Source organism: Helianthus annuus, chromosome 15, assembly GCF_002127325.2.
Source record: "Helianthus annuus cultivar XRQ/B chromosome 15, HanXRQr2.0-SUNRISE, whole genome shotgun sequence".
Lineage (NCBI taxonomy): Eukaryota > Viridiplantae > Streptophyta > Magnoliopsida > Asterales > Asteraceae > Helianthus > Helianthus annuus.
The window spans coordinates 7,214,817-7,226,385 of record NC_035447.2 but is presented as its reverse complement, the minus strand read 5'-3'; the positions used below and the strand labels follow the sequence as shown (position 1 = coordinate 7,226,385).

Sequence of the window (11,569 nt, the reverse complement as noted above, 5' to 3'; positions counted from 1 at the left end):
TACTATAATCGGGTCGGGTCGGTCCAAAAACAGAGTAAAAACCGAGATCAACCAGCTAGACCGATTTATTAAAGATATAACAAATAGGTTCCAATTTATGCTAGTTCGGTGAGGTAACAATCAGGTACAAGCATTCAACTTTGGTTTCTCTCTCTCACACATATATATGTGTAATTGAAGGGGGTATAACCTCACTACACACTCAAGTTATATAACCACCCATCCCCCCCCCCTTTCTTACACATTTGCCATGTGTCGTATAACCCCATATCTATGGGGGTTGTGGGGATTGACCACTACACATGCTATTATCAGACACTGTTAGGGTGAAGGGAGTGGTTACCTAATGGAATAGGTAAACTCCTAATTCACCCAATCACATAGCATTATGTCAATTTTTTACTTAATGCTCAAAAACGTTGGCGGTGGTTTACCTAAGAGCATCCCCAATAGGGGTTTTTTTTGATGTTTTTATGATGCTAAGATGGCATTGCCCCACCAATCACAAATATTCTCTCTCTTTCCTAATTCCCATCACCTAAAAACAACACTCTCTCTCCTCTCTCCCTCTCACAACACATTTCTCTCTCCTTAAATACATGTTTTTCACTACATACATTACCACACCTTCTCTCCTCCACCTCACACTCTCTTTCATCCATCTCACCTTTCTTTCTCCTTAAAAACACTCAAATACACCTTATTGGGGATGCTCTAATGGGTTTAGGTAAACTATTTAAAAAAAATGATAAATGTGTGATTGGTTGAGAAGGCATGGACCCCATCACACACCCTCTCTCTCTCCCTTTCCCTCCCTCTCCCTGATTCGGTGAACCTTCACCGAAAACACCCCCCAATTCGGTAACTTTGATCGGTATTAATGGTTGGCAGTGGTCACCGATCGATGCCAAAGAAGTTTACCGACCCCACACCGTTCACCCTTATTCCACACCAGATAACCGCTTTCAATCACAATGACAGACACTCGCCCATTTATTTAATAGAACAGTTTAAGACATTTTATACATTAGAAATAAACTCTCTAAATTATATATATATATATTAAACCCATTAAGTCTAACCACCTCTGAAATCATTCTTGGCCGTTAGATCTTGCTGAGATTAAATCCTGTCCGTATAAACTAGCAAAAATAACCGCTACAAGCGGCGGTTTAGAGGAGTTACGAGAAGTTTCTGGTGGTGGTTTGGTTCCATACATTTATGCCCCATGATCTGGTGGTTTTGCTCCATGTATTTCCTAAAAAGATGGCCATGTTCTCCACCATCCTATATTTTAGTTCCTTTGCAGTTATACATGTGCTTATAAATATTGAAACCTGACCGATCAATAGTATATCCTGCTTTATTAACAGATTTCATGTGGTTCTGAAAGCACCACACTCTAGCAATTCGTTTACCAAGCTTGTCGTTGCTGCAATTCCAATAATTTACATATCCAGCGATGAACCCTAAATTGATGGTTCTAAATCGATTACTTGCTACATTGCCATGGGTTCAATTGTGTTTAAGGTACACTGAGTTTGCCCCAAAGTTACCCCATTTTCTGTTGATCAGTTGACTCTTCTTATTTGGTGCTTTGCAGTGTTTAATTTAAGTGATTTGTGTTGTTCTTTAAACGATTTAGATGGTTCGTTTTTGTGTGTATTTAGGTGTTTTGAGTGGATCAGAATTGACTTTTTGTGGTTTTCTGGCAGATAGTTTTTACGAACCAAGGATTTTTGTGGAGGTGGATCAGAATTTACCCCATCTTTTGTTGATCAGTTGACTCATCGACGAGTCAGTTATTTACTTCTTCCACGTTTTATTGACTTCCACCTTCATCTTATCAATCAACCCTAAATTCTGAATTCATCATGATCTAATGAAAGAAGATGGCGTGTTCGCAAATCTGATCCCCTTCAGACATCTTCTGCACCTCCGCAACCGACGACAAAATCGACAAGCCTCTCCATGTGTTAAACAATATAGCCGCCGGGTAACGAGGGAGTGTTTTGATCGTTTGCTTTGCGTGTGTGTATGTGATTGTGTTTTGTTAGATTTTGGTATCGCGTTTTGAAACTAATCATCTAATTTTGTTTTAAAACCTAGAAATCGCAGGTCTCAAATCTACGTTGCCTAATTCAACTGTTTCAGAGGTATTTCGTGAACTCAATGAATTTGGTGTTTTTTATTGTATATTTGTATTTGTGACATCATTTAGCATGTTTCGTTTCAATTGAATGTATGTTATGGATGATATTCTAATAATGATTGAGATATCTACTATTTTGTGTGCAAATTTTGTGCCTACTAGAAATTATATGAGTTGAAAAGGTTTAACACCAAATTAACCAGTCATTCTATAAATTGATGTTGACTTGAAGTTACAGATGCTTTCTCGTCACATGTAGATGTAATTTGATGGCAAAAATGAAACCCTCACCCCAACTGAATTTGAATCTTGAAGTGGCGTTTGAGTTCGGCGGCTACAAATGGTATGTTTTTATTTTTTAACTGTCTTCTATCTGTTGTCATATTTGTTATCTTTTGTTTGACATGCTGATGGTATCCTAATATATATTCATATCATGGGAATTTTGTGAAACAATTAACTGCTCATTTTCTTTTTTACTTAAACTTTCATCTTGAAACAATTCGAAGCTAGCAGGCATCCAGTGATTAGTGTCATTTTTTTTCCCTTTGAGCCATCTTGTATTGGACCAGAAACCATGCCTGTACCGGTTCATGTTGATTTTGAGCCAAGATGTTTCATGGCATTGTTGTTTGTTGGTGTGAGTGGACGGGCCATATTTGAGTTAGGCACAGGTGTTTAGTGATAACTGTTGGTACTAATGGGCCAATGGCGTCTGAACTAGGGTTTTTGGTGCCTGATAATGATCCATTTGCGAACTTGAACTTGAATTTTAAATGCGATCAGAGTTTTTGTATCCTGGTGCTGTGGAAAGATGCCCTAAAAGTTGTTACTTTCTGGTAAGATTCAATTTCAGATCATAATCATATTGTTCCTACATCTGTTGCAAAGTATGCTAATGGCCTAATGCATTGTTGAAGTAGCATAAATTAGTTTCAGATTATATTATAGAACCAAATATAAACCATATGCATCAATGAGTCTATTTGTTATGACCTGCTTGAGTTTACCATTTGTTTTTTTTATTGTTTTTAAAAATGGATCGACTGATCAGGCCTTTTGGAAAAGGAACCAGTTATCACTTGTCTTTTACTTTTAAGAGAGTTTATGCATGTGCATCTGGTGTGTCACCAGAAGCAACCTGCCATTCAATTAGAACAGTTAAGAGCAATCCTACATTAACTATTGTTGTTTAGTGTTTTAATCACAACTATTTCTTTTTATATGTAAAAATTTGGTTATTTTAGCATGCTAACCACATTTTATGGAGGTCAAAATGTAACAGGTTTATTGAAGACAAAAATTCGTCATCATGATATGCTTTTAACCAAAGAAAAGTGATAAGGAATATTGCGAAAGCAGATCTGAGCTCTACATGGTGTGGTTGTGAAGGTGGAGGGGGCTTTACCCACCAAAACCTTAAAACCATGGGGTGGTGAGGGTGTGGGAAAGGGGTAAACCAACCAACCAACACACCCTTTTCCCCTACCCCTGTTGAAATCTTCAAGCCCCAAGGGCACATGCTGGACCACGTCATGCTCGGGGTGGCGTGTTATGTATGTAGTCCCTTTTTTTTAAAGAATCTCATTTGTACACTAACATCATTTTTATGTTTTGGGCCAATCGGAGTTTCCACCTGATCTGACGAGCACAACATTTGATTACTGAAATAAAGATGATTTTAGAGGTGAGATTGGTGTACTCTTTTTTTATCAAAGTATATTTTTGCAAAATTTCTCATTCATGGTTGCCCGTTGCCAACTGCAACATTCCAAATTTGCAAAATTTCAAGTTCAAAGTTCCCAAAGTCCCCCAGTAATTCCAACAAAAATACTACATGTGGCAAAGCACGCCGATTGGGTAATGGGTCAAAACGGGTGGCTTTTTATGAACAATTGGAGCTTTGTTGATAGATATTACCTAACTATAAATATGAAATCAGCCAAGCGGAATGTTTTCGTATAAGTCAGTTAATCACTGTTGTATCTAAGATCCTTACTTTGTTGGCACTTTGAGTGTACTGATTAATTTGGACTGATAACTAAAATATTTAATTGGAAAATTCTTTTACTTTTTTATCATGGTAAATTCTTTTACTTTTTTATCATGGTAAATGTGTCATGCCATGTTTAGGATTTATAAATGTCAATAAAATTTTATACTTTAGAATCTTTAAGTTTCTGAGTGTTTGTTCTTATCTACCCTCTTGACTTATCTCATTTTGGAAAAGTTGCAGACATTTTTCTGCAGTTCAATTAGACATTCTGCAGTTCCGTCAACTGGCACTGCCCTGGCTAATGGAACGCATTTACCACTATGGCTTGAGGATGTTTTGGTATGCGACATCTATGCAGCTGCGAAATGGGCATAGAAAATAGTAAGTAATAACAAATAGAAGTGTTCAAATAGCTAAAAACAAGTCTTTACTCGACATTAATGAAAAAGGTTTTCCAACTCACGCTAGATACACACTTTGGCAATATTTGATTCATTTTTATTGATTAGTTCTATTTTGACCCGTTTTAAGCGATGAGGTGACCAGTGACTTTACTAAAATAGATGCCATTTTATTATGCTTTTAATTTGTTAAATCTTATGAGGAACGTGTTTTTTAAAGGTGTAATCACTCATAACAAGGTGACATTTTGCAGGTAGATGTTCAACTAAGAAATTGAGAACCTAAGAATCGACACATACAGGCCTGGGGGGATCTTGTGGTCAGCATGCAAATACTACTAACAGTGCTGTTAGGATTACATATATTCCATTAGGCTTCACAATTTCTATACAAGAAGAAGGGTCACAACATATGGTAAATCATTTTAATAAATTTACTTCAATCATACAACATGCACTAAAAGTATTATGCGCAAGGCTGTATGAGATAGAGAGATACAGAGTACATAACAGTAGATCAAAACTTTATACATTTTATTTGATTTTTGTATAATCCATTAACTATGTTCCTTTTTATTTGGAATAAATGAATAATTGAAGTTTCTTGGTGAAGATTGATGTTGTTTTATGCATTTTTTATTTGAGTCCAACTCAAATGGAATCTAATAGTGAAACAAAACTTGCCGCTTAAGAACAATACACTTAGTTATTTATGATTGTTATTCCAATTATAGGTCATTTGTTGTTAAAATTTGAGAAATTACAATTTTCTATGGCTGATGAATAAAATTTGCATTCATGTACTATTTTCTAAGGAACGAGATGATCATAGTTTTTTGTATAATATTATATGTGACAATAAAAATGTATATTTTGAGACAATAATAAACTTTAATGAAAAAGACCGATTTGGGTGGTTATACGAATCAAAGGTACACGTTCTTCGACTTGTCTTACCCATATTATTTAAGTCCTTTTTTTAAAACAAAGCTAAGATTGTTTGAGCCCAGAATCTTAGAGCATTTGGGGCACATAGAAAGTTGGGATTGAATGGGGGAAATCGTTCATTATCTAATAGAGTTGGTAAAGGTGTTGATTCAAAAATTTGAAGAAAGAGTCCGGGTGCTGGCTTGGGATGATCCATGACCTAAAGCTACCTTTACTTTTTCATGTTGTAATTTTTGTTATCACCAACTTAATATCATTCTTCGTGTATTTTACTTGAATAGACAAATACGCGTCTTTGAACGAGAAATAGAGTTTCTTTAATATCTCTTTATAACAATAACGTATCTCTTTTATTTCTTACGTCCTTCTACATGATATCTTGGCCTAGGTCGAGTGTAATGCCGATAATATTGAATAAATACCCGCGGCAACGCGCGGGCATTCACACTATGGTTGAAAAAAAGTGTGTGTGATTATTGTTTCTCATTTCATTTCAGCTGAAGACAACTTGTGTTTCTTGAGAAATGGGTTGAGAAATATCCGAGTACAAGAATAGACTTTTTTTATCACGGGTATGGAGGTATTGATTATAATTTTTTAGCAACATATTAGCACTTTTTGATATTTAGATGAAGGTAAGGCTATGCATGAAATATCACCATGGGTGCTCTCCAACCTGTTTGACCCGTTTGATACTTTTCTGCAGGTTATTGGTATAATGTTTTATGAGAGTGTATTAGTTTTATTATTCTCATAATTGCAAATATATGTACTTCATTGGTTAGGGATGAACAAATTTTTTTAAGGCGACAACAACACCATGCCATCGGATCGTGGATGAGGTTGTCGACACCTCTTACTGGTGGATGGACTCATGGCGCAAAGATTTTGGGGGCATTAGCTTTGTATTAAAATGTGTTAATTGTAAGTGTGTGCCTAAATGAATGAGGGGTACTCGACAAGTGTTGTAACTTTTGGCCTCTTAGTTCTTTGAGAGTGGCCCATTGTTAAATAAAGATATGCTTAGCTTTGTCGTCCAATTTTTTTTTTAATATAATTAATGATATTTACACGTATTTTCACTATAGATTTAATCATATTCAATGTCATGATATGGAAAGGTTTATGTTTAGATGTCTTGACTCCGGAAAAAAGAATTTGTTACATTCTTAAGAAAACTGTTTGGCTACGGTTTATGTTTAGATGTCTTGACTTCGGAAAAAAGAATTTGTTACATTCTTAAGAAAAGCATATGACATTGTTTGGTTTCAAAGTGGAATTGAAAATACATACGAATCATAAAAAGAGAAGAAAAAAACAAGTATTGTACAAAGTCTTAATACGGTATGCCCCTTATGTGGTTAGGCAAGGGCTGGTAATTATTAATGACCTCTGCCACTTAAGTTGTTGTGCCCATGAATCATTCCTGGCAAACCACCTTCTAATATCTTGCTCGGTGACCCAATTAGTGTGGTGGCTGGTATGGGTGTGGGTTCAAGCCCCATTACCGGGCCAGGTTGGTATGGTTGCAAGTATGCTCGAATATGCATCAGGTCTTCCATTTACAAGCTCTAAGGTGAAGATCATCCAAGTAATAGTTATGCTAACCTGCTGGATATTATGGCTTTGGCGGAACAAGGTATTCGGAAGTAGCTGTCAAACACCGGAGAGGCTAGAGGATGAAATTGTTGAAATGTCTTTTTGGTGGGTCAAGCAGAGATCGAAATGGAGAAGTCTAGACTAGGAATCTTGGCAAAGAAATTTTGGAGGCATTTTTTTTTGTTAATTGGCAATATAGTTTAGTAGTGGTGGATCAATTTGTCTAAGTGTCCAAAAGTCCTCTAATGCCTCTTAGATTGTTTTATTTAAAGATCAAGTTAATGATGGTTTTCGATTCACTTTGTCGAAAAAATGGTCAAAGAATCTTTACATCGCGGCCATTTGTTCACCGGTGATGTAGGTGCACCTCATCAGGCTTATTTTGGTTGGATGTTGTCCTATGAACAACTAAGTGGCAGATGTAAATCATTTTACCAGTGATGTGTTGTAAAATGAATAGAGAGTTGATAATCGAAATGAAAATGATAAAAGAAAGGGAAGAAAGAACTCAGATAGAAAGGTAGAGAATTGTGTGTTATAGACTCAAATGTGATTTATATAGTCTGGCTTGGTTTGGTTCATAAGTCATAACATTTTACCTGATATGATTAATGGGATGGCGAAATCTAGGGATGAGCACGGTACCCGTTCGGTATCGAAAATATAAACGTCGGGAGTTGGGTATGGGGAGTGGATGTCACATAAGTAGTTATAAATTATCTTTATTAAAAATAGTTTATTAATCACAAGATATTATTATTACCGCATTTACACTACTTTGTTATATTAACCTTAAAATTTGAACAAAATCTGTTTGGGCTCCCCTGGGTTACCGGGTGCACATTTTGGTCCACTACCAAATCCGCGGATTTTGCCAAATGGAGACTGCTCATATAATTGTGTGTAATATGACCCAATTTTATTTCTTTGTGTTCACAGGTTCATTCATGTTTTATCTCTCTATCAGTTTTATTTTATACTGTTTGTGGTTGTACACTGTTCACGTAGGTTTACCTTTTATAAATTAAAAATGGTGCTTTTGTTTATAATGTTCTTTAGACTTGTGTTCACCTAACGTGGGTGTTCGGGATTGTTTATTTTGAGCTGCTTTTAAGTTTTTGACTTCTTAAAAGTTAATATGTCATTTTTGTAGTGTTTGGATGATGTGTTTTGAGAATGCGTTTCACTGGTTTGAAAGGAAGAAAAAGAAAAGTTCGATAATTGTAATATTTTCAAATAGGAGATGGAAAAGAGGAAAAGGAGAAGCAAACCGAAACACCATCAATATACATTGTTTTTGTTTGTTACCTTAGCGTAACCCGTCCAACGGACGGGTATTAAACTAGTTTATATGAATGGTTTGCATAAGCTTTTGAATGATTTCTAAGTCCTCCAAGTACAACATGCACATATATAAATATCATTACTGTTGCTAAACGAACAGAGATCCAATGAAGGTGTCTTATGTTTCTCCACACTGAACAAAATATAAAATCTTAATCAATATTCAACCAATCACAACTCATGTACATAAGATCATAAAACTGTAGGAGTTCACTTCATAATTTCTATTAGGTTTCAATCACCTTGAAATGGCCCAAATTACAAAATGAACATATATGCCTCTCAATGAAGAGGACAAAGTGTACCTTAGATGAATATGACAACTTTGAAATGTCATATATAAACTGAGTTTGATGTCCCCCCAAAAAAAAATTAAAACAATGCGTAGAACATAACAAAGGCATATAACAATTCTGGAATTCGATTGGTATCGACTTTATTTGTTACAATTCTGGTACAAGGGGCAGTGTTGCAAAAGTCGCTAGGCGGTCCCTAGTCGGCCGACTGAGGAGTTGGGAGTAATCGCAGTACTCGAAGAGTACTCGGAGAGTACGCGAACATGATAAATATAAAGAAAATTAATTGGTGTATATTATATATATGTTAAGAGAAGCATAATTCATGTCAATGAGTATAATTTAAAATGAAACCTGTTTGAAGTTCAAATCTCACCGAGTATAAGGCCGAGTAGTCAGAGTAGAAGGCCAAGTAGGCCGAGTAGTCCGAGTACAAGGCTAAGTAGGCCGAGTACAAGTCCGAAGTATTCTGAATACAAGGCCGACTAGTCTGAGTACAAGGCCGACTAGTCCGAGTACAGGCCGAGTAGGCCGATTTTGACCGCCGCCGACTAGTCAAGTCCGACTAGGGTAAACTCGCCTCGGAGGTGGTCCGAGGACCGAGTACTCGCCGAGTACAAGGCCGAGTAGGCCGACTTTTACAACACTGACAAGGGGTATGATACCGTCACTCGATATAGAAACCTAAAGAGAAAACCAAGAAAATAAAGCCGTGATATTCCCAGAATGATATTGACACGGGTTTTACATCTATTGCAAACCATGAAAACAAAGACTAGTGTCGGTTCTGAGAATACCTATATTGGCACCGATGTTGTTTGGGCGGTGTCCAAATTCTGTTTATCACGGTACTGGTAAGATACACACTCAATATTGCAACCGAAAGAAAAAACCCAAATTACAAAGTCGTGATACGCCATAAGGATATGGACAAATGTTTTATATCAATGGAAGACAACAAAATGAATATCAGTATTGGTTCTAGTAATACCATTACTAGTTCCATTGTCAATAGTGGTCTGGTTCTCACAGTACTGGCACTCACTATAGCTAAGAGGTGGATATTCTCTTGGTAATGGTTCGATTCCTTATGGTACTAGCACTTGGTATAACAAGTTAAAGAGAAAAGCTAAAACATAAAGTCGTGATATGCCCAGGAGGATAGCAACACGCGTATTACATCAATCGAAAAGCATAAATTGACTGCTTGTACCAGTGCGGTGAGTTAAAACCCGCTCAGTTCAAGGATCGAATTAGCGATCTCCGCCTACTCCCTAGTCTCCCATCATCACTAGGTGCCACAGAAAATAATGGGGGAGAGCAGGAATCGAACTTGAGTCCTTTAGAACAACAAGTCTCTCCCTTACCACTCCACCACCACTTCATTGACAGATAAGTCTTGTATTAGCATTACAAATTTACAAGATTTAACAAATTAGTCATTCAATACGTAACTCATCTGCAAATGTTACTCTACTTGACTTTATACCAAATAATACAATATACTCCCATTACCCAGATTTGAAGATTTGAACCTGAGATCTTTTCTCTAAGAGATAAATTCCTCTACCAAGTCGACTAACCATCATCATAATACAATTTAGGAAACTTAAGTTCTCATTTGATTTCTTCAAGTTATAACCATTTATATGTTCAAATGTGTATTGAATAGTAATTTGGTGTTTAAGCTAGTTGTAAGCACTCCTTATAAAATTACAACTAAGAAAATATTGGTACTTCGCATATAGAGGTGTACTTTCTATTTTTTAAAATAAAAGGTAGCCTATAATACATTCTTGTGCAACATGTTCAACCTTTTATTTTTCTACGAACACTATTAGATATATGTTATGTAGATGGTGAATAACTGAAAATAGTCGTTTAGAATTTAGACTTTTATTCGCCGAAAATAGTCGTTTAGAATTTAGACTTTAGACAACCGCAGCCCAGATTTTTGGACCAAAAGTCAACCCACTAGACTTTCACAGCTGGGCCTTTTCATGTGGGCTTGTCGTATGAAAGTCAATTAACTCTTAATAATATTTTCCTACTTTAAAAAAATATATTAATTTTGGACCAAAAGAACCCATTGGCATATTGGACTTCCACATCTGGGCTTGTCATATGAAAGGACCTTAATAGTTCATACCTTCTTCCTGCCTTCACAAAAAGATTAAAAATATCGGCTACTTTACACAAATCTTCTCATATGAAACCAAATATATTTCAAAAAATATACTACACCATCAAATTTGTTATCTTATTTAATTAGGTTTCTTCTAATTTATTGCCTAAATGAATTAAGACCATGTGTAGTGGGAGAGGGAAGATAATGTCCCACCTTTGGGCATTATCTGCTATCTGACAGTCCAGTCAGTTTTTGAACATTATGGGCCATTTTATTAAAATGGGTGTAGTGGTATAATGCCTCATAACGTCTCATCCAATGATTACCTAATTATTATTTTTTTTAATTAAAACTAATGATATTTTATTAAATAAATAAAAATTACATATTTTTTAAATTTATTTTTCGGTGTTAATAATATATTTAATTAATTTTCCGGTGTTAATATTTAGGTGCCCATGCTAGATTAGTGGCCGATTATTTTGTCGGCGAACCTTTGTACACGGCCGTGATGTTTAAACGTCGGTTCCGAATGAGTCATCGACTGTTCTTACGTATAGCAAACGAGTTGGCGCGGTCTGATCCGTTTTTCACACTTCGAATGACGCTAGGGGCCATAGGGGATTCCCCAATTTACAGAAATGTATGACGACCATTCGCCAACTGGCATACGGGACGACACCCGGTTCATTGGACGAGTATTTA

At 36.1% G+C, this 11,569-nt stretch overlaps 1 long non-coding RNA gene across 31 annotated transcripts; it reads left to right on the top strand.

Moving 5' to 3' along the window:
* Window positions 1–1,170: 1,170 nt before the first annotated feature.
* On the top strand, window positions 1,171–6,594 carry LOC110910400. 31 transcript variants are annotated; one of them, XR_004881500.1, is made up of 8 exons: window positions 1,171–1,530; window positions 1,716–1,996; window positions 2,119–2,156; window positions 2,385–3,839; window positions 4,389–4,529; window positions 4,804–4,964; window positions 5,995–6,077; window positions 6,283–6,594. It is a non-coding gene; the product is annotated as an uncharacterized LOC110910400 (long non-coding RNA). The 31 variants fall into 31 exon arrangements; XR_002576113.2 differs by having other exon boundaries at window positions 1,716–2,156; window positions 2,412–3,839; window positions 5,995–6,069; XR_002576107.2 differs by having other exon boundaries at window positions 1,716–2,156; window positions 2,412–3,839; window positions 5,995–6,069; window positions 6,204–6,594.
* The last annotated feature ends 4,975 nt before the right edge of the window (window positions 6,595–11,569 follow it).